Below are 15,174 nucleotides of genomic sequence, written 5' to 3'. Positions count from 1 at the left end.
TGAGCTATGATCACAACACTGCACTTCAGCCTGGGTGACAGGGTGATAATTTGTCTCAAAAAAAAAAAAAAAAGAAAAAAGAAAGAAAGAAAAGAAAACAAGCAAAGAAATTGGTGCAAGAACCAATGCAGAGTAGGAAAATATGAAGTGTGATTGATGAATAGAGGCTTGGTGTGGGCAATTTTGAGGGTTGAAATTTTCGTGCCCCAGTCACGGGGGAGGGACCCCACAACACTTTGAGATTTACCTCCAGGAACTCAAAAAGGTTCCCACGATAAATGCTGAAGAAAAATCCCCTTGTGCTATGGCAAGGGAAGAGGAAAAGAAACCATTTAAAAATATACCAGGCTGGGCGCGGTGGCTCACGCTTGTAATCCCAGCACTTTGGGAGGCCGAGGCGGGCGGATCACAAGGTCAGGAGATCGAGACCACGGTGAAACCCCGTCGCTACTAAAAATACAAAAAAAAAAAAAAAAAAAAAAATTAGCCGGGCGTGGTGGCGGGCGCCTGTAGTCCCAGCTACTCGGAGAGGCTGAGGCAGGAGAATGGCGTGAACCCGGGAGGTGGAGCTTGCATTGAGCCGAGATCGCGCCACTGCACTCCAGCCTGGGTGACAGAGCAAGACTCCGTCTCAAAAAAAAAAAAAAAGTGAAACCTCCTCTTTACTAAAAATACTGGGTGTGGTGGCAGGTGCCTGTACTCCCAGCTGCTTGGGAGGCTGAGGCAGGAGAATCACTTGAACCCAGGAGGCAGAGGTTGTAGTGAGCCAAGACCATGCCATTGCACTCCAGCCTGGGCAACAAGAGCGAAACTCCATCTCAAAACAACAATAATAATAAAATTTTAAAAAAGCATCTGTCCTCAGGAGAAACAAGTTAACCAGAGCCTATTCTGCTAGGTTATTCACAGAGCCTAAATAACCTGGAGGCAGGAAAATACCCAAATCCTGGACCTTCTTGGCTTTCTGTACCACCTACTAGAGAAAATAAAAACTGAAAAGCACCTACGAATTCACAGTCCAGAGGTATAAGCTCACTAAAAGACTGAGACTTAAACACAGGACCATAGAATGGTTCCTTTCTCTTCACCCTTTATCACCCCGTTACTAAAGACCTATTTATAGCAGTTTCTTGTACCTAGTACGTTATTTTTGACTATCAAGAAAATGTTACAGAACAAATACTAAATGGCAATAAACAGAATTTGAAAAGACAGAACAAACCTCAGAACATGGCAAGGATTTTGGAATGATTAGACCAGCAATTTAAAAACATATATGATTAATATGGTAAGGGCCCTAAAATAATATAGGCAATACGCAAGAACAGATGGGCCATGTAAGCAGAGAGATGGAAACATTAGGGAAGAACTGAAAAGTAATGCTAGATATCAAAAGCATTGTAACAGAAATAAATAATAATTTTAAGGGTATTATTAATCAGCTAATTATGGCTGAGGAAAAAATTTGTAGCTTGAAAGATGTCAATACAAACCTATAAAGCTGAAAAGCAAGCAGAACAAAGACTGAAAAAAAGCCAGAACAGAATATTTCAAAACTTGGGGACAGCTACAAAAGGTGTAACATATGTCTAATGCAAATAGCAGAAGAGAAGAAAGGGGAAAATAAAGAAAAGAAATAAATGAAACAGTGAGGACTGAAAATTTCCCCAAATTAACTTTAGATACCAAGTCACAGATCCAGGAAGCTCAAAGAACACCAAGCAGTATAAATGCCAAAAATCTACACCTACACATATTTTCTAACTACAGAAAATCCAAGATAAAGAAAAAATCTTGCAAAGAGCCAGAGGGAAATGCCACTTTGCCTACATAAGAGCAAAGATAAGATTTATATCTGACTTCGCAGAAACCATGGAAGCAAGAAGAAAGTGGAATGAATTATTTAAGTGTTGATAGAAAAAAATGTAGAAATCTGTACCTGATGAAATTATCCTTAAAAAATAAAGAAGAAATATAGACTTCATTAAGACAAGCAAAAACTAAGGTAATTTATTACCAGTAGATCTGCCTTGCAATAAATTTTAAAAGAAGTTCCTCAGAGAGAAGGAAAATGAGTGATATGCAAGTGAAATAAGTGACGACATTGATACAAGGGAAGGTAGATTGGAATTAGTATTATTTTGCTATGATAATATTTGCTATGATATTATTTTGCACTGTCTGTGAAGAGATATAGTCTTATTTGAAAGTAGACTTGCATTAGTTGTAAATGTATATGGCAAATGCTAGGAAAACAACTAAAAATTTTTAAAAGAATTATAACTAAAATACTAAAACAGGAATGAAAATGAAATAACATAAAATGCTCAAGTAAAACCATGTAAGGCATACAAAGAGTGGAAGACAAAAATAAGAACAAGGAACAAGAGCAACAAATAAAAAACAGTAACAAATACGATATTTCTTAATCCAATGATACCAACATTTGAATATCAGTGGTTTAAATCAAGCTTATCCAACCCATGGCCCGTGGGCTGCATGAGGCCAAGGATGGCTTTGAATGCAGCCTAACACAAAACTTGTAAACTTTCTTAAAACATTATGAGATTTTTTTGCGAATTTTTTTTCTTTTAGCTTATCAGCTATCATTAATGTTAGTGTATTTTATGTGTGGCCCTAGATAATTCGTCTTTTTCCAGTGTGGCCCAGGGAAGCTAAAACATTGGACACCCCTGGTTTAAATGTACCAATTGAAACGTACCAGTTGAAAAACAGACATTGTCAGAGTGGTTCAAAAAATAAAACTCAATTATGTGTTGTTTATAAGAAACCCACTTTGAATATAAAGAGCTATCAATCTATACCCAAATATAGATTGATAGGTAGAGAGACATAGATATAGGCTAAAAGTAAATTCCTGGAGAAAGACATACCAGCTAAAAATAATCAAAAGAAAGCAGGAGTAGCAGTATTAATTTCAGACAGATCAGACTTCAGAGCAAAGGAAGTTATCTGAGATAAAGAGAAGACACTACATTGGGAGGCTGAGGTGGGCAGATCATGAGGTCAGGAGATCGAGAACATTCTAGCTAACACAGTGAAACCCCGTCTCTACTAAAAATACAAAAAAATTGGCCGGGCGCGGTGGCTCACGCTTGTAATCCCAGCACTTTGGGAGGCCGAGGCGGGCGGATCACGAGGTCAGGAGATCGAGACCATGGTGAAACCCCGTCTCTACTAAAAATACAAAAAATTAGCCGGGCGTGGTGGCGGGCGCCTGTAGTCCCAGCTACTCGGAGAGGCTGAGGCAGGAGAATGGCGCGAACCCGGGAGGCGGAGCTTGCAGTGAGCCGAGATCGTGCCACTGCACTCCAGCCTGGGCGACAGAGCAAGACTCCATCTCAAAAAAAAAAAAAAAATTAGCCGAGTGTGGTGGCGGGCACCTGGAGTCCCAGCTACTCAGGAGGCTGAGACAGGAGAATGGCTTGAACCCAGGAGGTGGGGCTTGCAGTGAGCCAAGATGGCACCACTGCACTCCAGCCTGGGTGACAGAGCGAGACTCCATCTCAAAAAAAAAAAAAAAAAAAAAAAGAGAAGACACTACATAACGATAAAGGGATCAAATCTCTAGGAAGACATAACAATTGTTAACATGCATGCACCTAAAAACAGAGTATCACAATAGACGAGGCAAAACTGATAGAACTACAAGGAGAAAAAGACAAATTCACACTATTATAGTTGGAGATTTCAGTACCCTTCTATGATAAATGGACACATCAAGCAGGCAAAAATCAGTAAAAACATACTGGAACTCAGCAGCGCTATTCAATCAACTGGATATAATTGATTTCTACAGACTGTTTCATATAACAACATCTGAATACACATTCTTCTTAAGCTCACATGAAACATTCTAATAGAATGGGTTTTCTTTGGGGAATAGAGAGAAGAACTAAATCCTGCTTCCAGAATGGAAAAGTGATATTAATAAAGACTGCTTTCCATGGAGGAGTCATACTTAGGCTACATTTGTACTGCTCAAAGTAAAAATTACTTCCAGGATTTGAAATATGATATTTATAAAGTGCTGAACTTATTACCTGGGAAATTTGCAAGTGCTCAATGCAGAGGAGCTATTTATTAATCTCAGGTTAAGTAGTATGAGCCACAGTAATATACAGGGAAAACAGTTGTGTTTTAATGGAGTTTGAGAAAATAAAAAGGAAAAAAGCCTTTTTTTATTACCCTCTAAAGTTTGTTTCTATAATAAATACATCTTTCCATCTTCTCATGCAATACATCTCTTTCATCAAAATAATCATTGTACTCTTTTGACTCCCTAGCTAAATATGGTGGCTCCACTTTAAGATATATTTTTTCTTCATCTTCAAGATCTGGCTGAATAGGGGGTAGCATTAATGGTTTTTAATATTTATGTTCGATTCATTTAATAAGTGCTTCAAGGATACTCCATGACCCAAAGTCTATTTGGTTTACAGATTTTTATGTTATTTTCCACACAAGACTGTGCAAAATGCAATGAATATTCATGTTGTACAAACTGTGCTGAATAATTTATTTGGCTTCAGGTGATGAAGAGGTATTGGCCTACGAGGTCCTGTTGTTGCATGTGTGGGGATAAGATGGGGTGTAAGAATAGTCACCATTTGTGAAAGTGTCATGCAAGGCAATAAACCATGGCTCCCTTGATGCTTCACACCATCCACACTGCTCAGACACTGAGAGGAGACTAAGAACACATCAACTCAAGGAGAATTTCCATTTCTCCAGAGAGGCACCTGCATCCCAGGAGGCTAATCTCCGAGTTCTTTCTGGTGCCCTGTGAATTAAATCAGAGAGACATTCTGTCACTACAGTCAAGTGAATAGCACCTTTGGGAAACAAAAATACCCTGAGGAAGTCAATTCTCAACAAAGAAGAAGAAGGAGGAGGAAGAGGAAATATATATTTATGATATATATATATCTCATTCTCTCTCTCTTTTTCTCTCTCTATCCCTCTCTCTCATCAATCTTCAGGTATCTTTTAAAGTTATTTCCTGAATATGAGAAAATCAGAAATCATCAGTGTACTAAATAAATCCCCTAACATTCCTGAGTATGCCTTGAATGTAAAGCAATCTTTTTCTAGTTGTATTAATACTCAGAAGTTATAGAATGGGTATTCATAATTAGTATTTAAATTAATTGTTTAATCAGTTTTTCAAAACAAGCCCTGTTAGAATTGAATTGTGTGGCAAATTTTGGCAAGCTGAATAGAAGAGAGTGGAAGAAGGTCTGATATGATTTGGCTCTATGTCCCCACCTAAATGTCATCTTGAATTGTAATCTCCACATGTTGAGGGAGGAATCTGGTAGGAGGTTATTGGATCATGGGGGCAGTTTCCCTCATGCTGTTCTCATGATAGCAAGTGAGTTCTCATGAGATCTGATGGTTTAAAAGTATTTGACAGTTTCTGCCTCCCTCTGTCTCTCTCTGCTGCTGCCATGTAAGATGTGCCTTGCTTCTCCTTCACCTTCCACCATGATGATGTTTCCTGAGGCATCCCTAACCACGAAGAAATGTGAGTCAATTAGATCTCTTTCTTTTACAAATTACCCAGTCTCAGGTCACCCTTTATAGCAGTATGAAAACAGACAGCAGTATGAAAACAGAAAATTGGTACTGGGAGTTTGGGGCACTGCTATAAAGATACCTAAAAATGTGGAAGTGACTTTGGAACTGGCTAGCACGCAGAGGTTGGAATGGTTGGGGGGCTCAGAAGAAGACAGGAAGATGTGGGAAAGTTTGGAACTTCTTAGAGACTTTTTGAATAGTTTTGACCAAAATGCTGATAGTGATAATAGACAATGAAGCCCAGGCTGAGGTGGAATCAGATGGAGATGAGGAATTTATTGGGAACTGGAGTAAAGGTCACTCTTGCTATGCTTTAGCAAAGAGACTGGTGGCATTTTGCCCCCGCCCTAGAGATCTGTGGAAACTTCTAACTTGAGAGAGAAGATTTAGGGTATCTAGCAGAAGAAATTTCTAAACAGCAAAGCCTTTGAGATGTGACCTGGCCTTTTCTGAAAGCATACAGTCCGATGTGTTCACAAAGAGATGGTATTAAATTGGAACTTATGTTTAAAAGGGAAGCAGAGTGTAAAATTTGGAAAATTTGCAGCCTGACCATGTGGTAGAAAATAAAAACCCATTTTCTGGGGAGAAATTCAAGCTGGCTGCAGAAATTTGCATAAGTAATGAGGAGCACAACGTTAATGGCCAAGACAATGTAGGAAATGTCTCCAGAGCACGTCAGAGATCTTCACAGCAACCCCTCCCATCACAGGCTTAGAGGCCTAGGAGGGAAAAATGGTTTTGTGGGCCAGGCCCAGAGCCCTGCTGTTCTGTGCAGTCTCAGGACATGGCACCCTGCATCCCTGCCACTCCAGCTTCAGCCATGACTAAAAGGGGCCAACATACAGGCCCCTCAGCCTGTTGCTTCAGAGGGTGCAAGCCTCAAGCCTTGTCAGCTTCCATGTGGTGTTGGGTCTGCAGGTGCACAGAAGATAAGAGTTCAGTTTGGGAGCCTCCACCTAGATCTCAGAGGATGTATGGAAACTCCTGAATGCCCAGGCAGAAGTCTGCTGCAGGGATGGAGTCATGGAGATCCTCCACCAGGGTAACGCTGAGAAAAATATGGGATTGGGGCTCCCACACAGAGTCCCCATTGGGGCACTGCCTGGTGGAGCTGTGAGAAGAGGACCACTGTTCTCCAGACCTCAGAATGGTACAGCCACTGACAACTTGCATTGTGCACCTGGAAAAGCTGCAGGCACTCAACACCAGCCTGTGAAACCAGCCGCGGGGACTACCCTGCAGAGCCACACAGGCAAAGCTGCCCAAGGCCTTGAGAACTCACCTCTTGCATCAGCATGCCTTGGATATTAGACATGGAGTCAAAGGAGATTATTTTGGAGCTTTAAGATTTAATAAATGCCAGCTGGGTTTTGTTCTTGCATGGGACCTGTGGCCTCTTTGTTTTGGCCAGTTTCTCCCATTTGGAATGAGAACATTTACCCAATGCCTATACCCCAATTGTATCTTGGAAATAACTAGCTTGTTTTTTATTTTATTTATTTTTTTGAGATGGAGTCTCACTCTGTTGCCCAGGCTGGAGTGCAGTGATGCAATCTCATCTCACTGCAAGCTCCGCCTCCCAGGTTCACGCCATTCTCCTGCCACAGTCTCCCGAGTAGCTGGGACTACAGGCGCCTGCCACCATGCCCAGCTAATTTTTTTGTATTTTTTCAGTAGAGACGGGGTTTCACCATGTTAGCCAATATGCTTGTTTTTCATTTTACAGGCTCATAGGTGGAAGGGACTTGAGTTGTCTCAGATGACTTTGAACTTGGATTTTTGAGTTAATGCTGGAATGCATTAGGACTTTGGGGGACTGTTGGGAAAACATGATTGGTTTTGAAATGTGAAAAGAACATGAGATTTGGGAGGGGTCGGGGCAGAATGATATGGTTTGCCTCTGTGTCTCCAAACAAATGTCATCTTGAATTTTAATCCCCACATACTGAGGGAGGAACATGGTGAGAGGTTATTGGACCATGGGAGCAGTTTCCCTCATGCTCTTCTCATGATAGCAAGTGAGTTCTCATGAGATCTCATGGTTTAAAAGTATTTGACAGTTTCTGCCTCCCTCTCTCTCTCTCTACTGCCTCTATGTAAGATGTGCCTTGCTTCTTCTTTGCCTTCCACCATGTTTCCTGAGCCCTCACCAGCCAAGAGGAACTGTGAGTCAATTAAACCTCTTTTCTCTATAAATTATCCAGTCTCAGATCATTCTTTATAGCAGTGTGAAAACAGACTAATACAAGGTCTAACAGTCAGTTGAGTTCAAAAGAAAGACTTTCTAATAGAATCTAGAATTTCTATTATATAAATCATCATAAATAAAATAATTTCTAATTTCATTTTTTGGAAAAATTGTAAATAACACATGAAAATTCATGCCCTTTAAGCCAGAATTATTCTGTATATTAGTTGTTTCTAAATGTATTTTACAGAATACTATTTCAGAGTACATAAATAGGTACACAAAAAAGTTATAACTTGTAAAATAAGTTTACATCTCAATCTACAATCTAGAAACTTTTCTGTGCACACTGCCTTATAAATGGTACTGAAAATTATGTGGTTAAGGTATAATATTTTCTAAATGTTGTGTCCATGAAACTTTTTTTTCCCCTCAGTACACCACCTGTAGAGAAATTCCAAAACAGTGTAGAGCGATCATGAATTTGAAGAAATAATTTGGATCCTTGGGTTCTGGGAATACAAAGATAAATAAGACACAGTACATACCTTTAAGTAGGGCACAGAAAATTTATCATAAGGAACCACCACAATTATAAAAATATGTTCAATACTACTAATAATAATAAAATCACAAAATTTATGTTTCCAAAGTAGTAAATACTAGGAAGTAATTGACTTTGCCAAGAAATTATGGTCTCACAGAGAAAGTAAAAGGAAAGACTTTTTTCCTTGAGTTATTTTCTGCTTACAAAAAGTCTTTAAAAAAGAATTGGGTTTCAATTTTCTTCCTGATGCTTTTAGTTGACTCCCTAATGGAATAAGTTTTTTGTTGTTGTTGTTGTTCTTCTGGAATACCAATTCTCTTTTGATTGTAATCCTTGTGTATATTATATTTCTACTATTCAAATTATTAATGTTATATATTTTGTTGTTTTACTTCTTCTGTGAAAACCGAAGTCATGTTATTCTGAAGACTAGAGATTATCCAACAAAGCCTGTGACTCTCCCTCATTTGGAATCCTACTGGCCCAATCTGTTTTCCATTGCCAACACACTGCTGCTAAAGCTATACCACATCAAACACTCTCCCTAAAGGCTGAGGGACCATTATAGAAGAGGAGGGCAGGTGAGATTGTAAGAGCCAAACTAGCGAGGTGGAGTGTGGAAGCCAAAGCAGCTCCATCTTGAATGCTAATCTTCTATGTGGGCTTCTGATTAACCTCAGTTCCAGGAGTGCCTCAGATTTTCAGTATATGTATTGTCCCTTATGAACAAATACTTACTGTAAATCCTGCCTTTAGGGCAAATTCCCACCCATTCCCTATGAAGCAAGTGTGCCCTTCCCTTATGGTATATAATCCCTGGATCTGGCAGCTAATGGTGCAGGTCTCACCACTGCCTGAGACACAGACATGGCTTCTGTTTGAATGTTTCTATTAAATCTTTATTCCTAAGGAAAGAAAAACAAATATGAGTTTGAAAGAATTGGAAAGAGAAAACAGAAAGCGTCGACAAATTCTTGAAATTTTTTAAGTAAGGAAAATACAAATCAAATTTTTTTAAAGTAAATTAACCTAACTGAAATAATAAGGATGAATGTGAGAGGGCAGTGATACACTTGAAAGAAATAGTTGAGTGATGGCAGAGAAATCACTGAATGCTTTTCTTATCATTTTGCTGTTGTGTTCTTTGCTTCTACCTTTGTGGCTAAGAAGAATATCTCAAAACTCATTACTTACATTTGGGACTGTGGATCAGGTTCCTTTTACTTCTAATTCAACCAGATTATGTATTAATTAAGTTTTTGGGCGCTGGTCTAGAGTGTCGACAACCACTGTGAAGGTTGCAAACTATTGGGGTACAAATTATGTTTTAACAGGTCAAACATTGCCAGGATAATCATATGTTTTCAGGGACTAGTTGCTGAATTATTCTGTTTCCAGGCAGCAGGATGTGTGATAACTGCTTGAAAGTAAGTAGAAAACCTAATCAAGAATGCCCTTATGCCTTCTGAGATCTGGCAAGAAGAGAAGAGCACCATTATGCTCCATTCCAAATTTAAGGGCAGCTGAGAGCCAGCAAAGTCCAACCTTCTGCATGATGGTGAAGCATGGATTTTCCACCCACATCACAGCTGGCTTCTCGAGTTGTCTCATCAGTGTCACCTACAAAGCATTCTTTGCCTGAGATAATTTGGCAGAATCCCCACCCTGGGACACTGGAATGCGGCCAATCTATCAGCATGGAAGTTAGCTTGCGGGAAGCTCACATGGTTGTTGACTGTAGGGCTGATTGAAGGAGGGTGATTCTGAGCAGCTTGGATGGTAAAATCTCCTTATGGGCATAACAATTTATTACTCAGGTTTTTGGAAGCAATGTACACTATTTTTCAGGCAATAAAAATCTCCACAGATAATCTGATTTTGTTTGCTTATTTTGTTTTTTTTTTATTTCATTAAAATATAACCATGTGAAATAAGGAAACATCTATCAGCAAAAGAGTTTGGCAGACCATAAACCTGAGCACCCCAAAAGACCTTGAATTTCAAAATAGGTGCATTCTATTCACAAATGAGGGTACTCTGCTATCTTGACCCAACAGTAGGATTATTGGGGAATATTTCTGGTATTTTATTTAGGTATTTATAATTAGTGGGAGCATCTAGTCAGCCCCATTGATTTCTCCTGCAAACCCATCCTTATAATTAAAAGCAAATGGCTGTCATGATACAGAGTTTATTTGCTCCAAGTTAAAGAGAAAGAGCTGAGAGCTGTTTGTGAAAATTTTAGTAAAAATTTTAGTTGAAATTTAGTAAAAATTTAGTAATGTGTTACGAAAGGCTGAAGTTCCAATTGTGAGCCTTGGCATGGTAAAATAAAGCTCTGGTTGTTGTGGTACAAGAGGTCAGGGGAAGGGCTGCTCTAAGACAAAGTTGGCCTGTGAATACACTCTGCCCATATGTATAGAGCAATAGCCAGTACTACCCTTCAAAGGAAAGATTTGTTAGGGAAAAAAAAAAAAAGTCAATGGCAGAAGATTCCCACACCAGCTAACCGTAGCAAGTGACCTGGTCTTTTTTTTTTGTTCTTAAACATGAACTGATAATGGATAATCATCAGATACTTGAAGAAAATCAACAGCGTAGGAGAGAAAAGCCTACATAAATGAAGAGGACAACTAATATTAAGGGAAAAAGAATCTACCTACTTTGAGATTCAGAATAAATACAAGATACTATGGTGACTTGCTCTAGTGAATTGTGCACTTTCCAACCGATTCACCCAGAATCTTAAGGTTATTCAAAATTGTACTTAGTTTGTGCATGTAATAATGGCAAATTTCAATTATTTCACCTATTGAAGGCATTGTGAAATACTCTATTTTTCTGAAGTCCATTGTGTCACTTTTCAAATTAAACATCCATTCCATGTCTCTGTTCATTTTCAAGTCAGTAGTGGAGAAATGAAGGTGGAGATGACAATATAAGTAAATGCTTTGTATTCAGCAGGTGAATGTCCTTCCTCCCTTCTCTCAAGACACCATATGTAGAACATGCTGCATAAATATTGATATGTCTATATGCTAGGTGAAGTATTCCAACAAAAATTCCACAAATATATGGAGAGTTATATAGATGATGGAGATACACAGGTAGATAGACAGATAATGTTCATATATATCTCCATTTAGAGATATAAACATGGAGATGAATACAGATGTAGACATGACTATATAGAAGTATATGGAGATGTTATTAGCTAGAAGAAAAAAATCTGAGTTATGTCCACATTATCTAGAAAGGTATACGGTTATAGTATAATACAGAGGGAAAACAGTGCCATCATAAACTAGTCAGAAACATACAGAACCTGGGAGGTGGAGCGGAGCATTTCTGTACTTTTCTCTTTAAATCATTTCTCAGTTCGCACAGAGCTCTCTTGGATGGACCTCAGAGTCTTTTCTGTCTCCCTTCCTTCTCTCATGCAGTCTCACCTACTCAGACTTTTCCAAGATTTTCGTCTTCTTCTGACCTCTGTCCTGGAGATGGGCCTCAAAATCTCCAAACTCACCGGCAGCATTACCCTTTTCTGGAATGGTAGAAATAGGTCGCTCCAGTTGCAATGGACAAGCTGACTATTAATGTTCATGTAATTAGAATTAAGCCTGCACAATTTTGATGATGTGTCCAAAGTGGACTGCACATGCTCCAGGGGTGCGTGGAATGATCTGTCAGAGTGCAGTAATATAATAGTCACAATTCTGTTTATATTCTGCCTTTTTAAATTATTTAAAATATATATTTTATAATGTTCTATAGTGCATAATTTATACACACACATAGCAGTATATAAAATAAACTAAATATACATACATAAATTTGCATATATTTCACGCTTAATTTATTTAGCTGAGAGAGGTGTACTATCAAAAGCTATTCTAGAAGATAAATTATTATTGATATTACTTACTTTAATATGTTAATTTTGCTGCGTTTTATATTAATAATAACTATTACAACAGAAAACAATGTTTTGGTAGGGCACTTTGCTCATGCTTGTAATCCCAGCACTTTGGGAGCCAAGGCAGGAGGATGTATTGAGCCCAGGAATTGATGACTAGCCTGGGCAATTTGGTGAGATCCCATCTCTACAAAAAACAGAAAATGAAAACTAGCTGGATGTGGTGGTGTGCACTTGTAGTCCCAGCTACTATAAGGAGGCTGAGGTGGGAGAATTGCTTGAGCCTGGGAAATTGAGGCTGCAGTGAGCTGAGATCACACCACTGCACTCTAGACTGGGTGACACAGAAATAAATAAAATAAAGCACTGCTTTTCTATATCATCTTAAAAAATTTGTATCCCCACTGGGAATAAAGGGAATGAAGGGAGTGAAAGAAAAAATAGCTTACCCTGCCCTATAAAATCGTAAATTTAAAGGAAGTATCAAAGAGCTATAACAAATTTAAAGATAATAAAAAGTTAGTGGTTTTCAAAGAACTTGTCAACTCTCACAGGAGAAAGTAGAGTGTGCAGAAGGAACTTTGGATCACTAGTTGCCTTTAATGTGCTGTGTTCTAACTGTCACCCCATTATACTCTTGTCGTCTTCAGTCTCTGCCACAGAGCAGCCATGGGGATCCTCCGCCCTCATAAGTCAGAGTATGTCATTACCCTGGTATCAGCCTTTCAGTTCTGCCCATTTCACTCTGCATAAAATTTAAAGCCCTTATTATGTTCATAGAGCCCTATATGATTGGGTCCTGGCTACCTCTTGGATCACCTTTTTCACTGCTCTTTCCCCTTGTTCACTGTCTTAACATAACAAACATATTCCCTTCTACCTCAGGGATCTGTTTTCCAGTTCTTTCTGCATTTAATATTCTTTTTTTCTATATTCATACGGCTCCCTTTCTCTCCTTTATTCGTATCTCCTCAAATGCCACCACCATTTTAAATGACCATCGTAACTAAACTAGGATCCTTACGTGACTTTATATCCTCTTAAATCATTTCTAATGACCCTGTTAGCCCTTCCTTCTTGGCACACCATACAGGTATTGAATAAAAAGCTCAGCAGGGAAAATTCACTCAGTCCTCTTGACTTCAAATTTCTCATCTAAAAACAGGAAAGAGTAAATCAATTTCTAGGAATCTGCCAATACCCATGCAAGTTCATAATGAAAATATATTTGTTAGATTCAGTTTGGTTTAGTGGCAGTCGTTTTACTCAGCAATCATATTTTTTGGAAGTTTCTTGGGGGATTGGTAATTTTTTCTCCAATATTTAGCAATACTAACGTGTTCTCTTGAGATGAGTGAGACTATTGAAACAGATGTCTTTCCAGATGGAGATGATGGGGATAAGTGAAGCAGTGAGGAAGGCTACAAGCCCTCTTCTAACATTTGCAGAGTCCAGGGCAAGAGACCCATAAACATATTTCTAAATATCTAAAGATTATAAATCAAACTATTTTCATGGCCTAGACTAGTTCCCCCGCAGATTCCCCACTCGCACCCAAAACTGTTCCTTAGATACAGAATATGGGATCTAGAGGCTGAGGGGGGCATGATTTTCCCAGCCAGCCTAGCTGTCTAGCTGTCTAGCAGCCTAACTGGAAATAAGGACCTGAGGTAACAAGGCAGGGCAGAGCCTGGGTGGTGACAGACCCTGCCTGGACCTATGACAAGTCAAGCTTCCCAACGAGCCAGAGAGAGCAACTTTCCTCCCCCAATACATCACTTTCCTGAGTCAGAATTTCCAGGCAGGTCTAGCTACGACACCCACTTTCAGACATTTGGGACAGTGAAGCTTCAACACTCTCTGGTTTTCCCAGACAAAGGCTGTAATTTTCTCATTTCACCACCCTCCAACAACACACACACACACACACACACACACACACAGCCTCCACACACTCCCCCTCTGGTATGAGTGGCTCCATTCAGATCAATTGTCCTTTTCCTGTAATTTTCATAACCCAAGTTATTACCAAACCTCCCAGAACTTTTCTATTTCTTTGTTGTTGTTGTTGCTGTTGTTGGGTCTTGCTGTAGTCACCCAAGCTGAAGTGCAGTGGCACGATCATGGCTCGGTGCAGCCTCCACCTCCCGGGCTCAAGAGATCCTCTTGCTTCAGCTTCCTGAGTAGCTGGGACGACAGGTGTGCATCACCATAGTTTTACTTTTGTAGACAGGGTGTCTCACTATGTTACCCAGGCTGGTCTCAAACTCCTGGCCTCAAACAGTGCTCTCATTTTGGCCTCCCAAAGTGTTAGGATTATAGGCGTGAGCCACTGCACCCAGCCCAAAACTTTTCTTATGTACCCCAAATACAACAAAATATCTTTGTGTATTGATATTTTTAATATGTGGGATCTTGTCAGTCTTCAGTTCCAGAGTAAAGATTCCTCTTTCCCAGATGTGAGGGCAGGACTGGTCAACCATACCATGCAGATTATCCAGAAAATGGCTCAGTTGTCAGGGGTCCACTGACTCACTCTGACCTTTGGACACTCCACTTAACATATCAGGAATGTTTTTTTCCTTTCTGTATAGTCATTTTAGCAATGAAAAAGAATCTCTACCTCTATCATGAGAACATATACAAGGTCAGTTTTAATACCTCGAGATTACTTCATGGGAAATCCAGAACAATTCAGAAACTTGGGCTATCTTAAATAATGTACCCTCTAGATGTTTTAGAGAAAATGTTAATAATTTTTGTGTCTAAAATTTTATCGAATAATAAACAATTTGCATTCTACTGGTTATCAAAAAGAATCTTTCCTTCAGTTAATCTAACTTAAATAATAAGTTATAGTAACACCTTTATGTAATAACTAATATACTAGTCATTTAATATTTATATAATGTTAATTAT

This window comes from Hylobates moloch, unplaced genomic scaffold, assembly GCF_009828535.3.
Source record: "Hylobates moloch isolate HMO894 unplaced genomic scaffold, HMol_V3 SCAFFOLD_17, whole genome shotgun sequence".
NCBI classification, from domain to species: Eukaryota; Metazoa; Chordata; class Mammalia; order Primates; family Hylobatidae; genus Hylobates; species Hylobates moloch.
Note: the sequence above shows the minus strand (reverse complement) of the source record.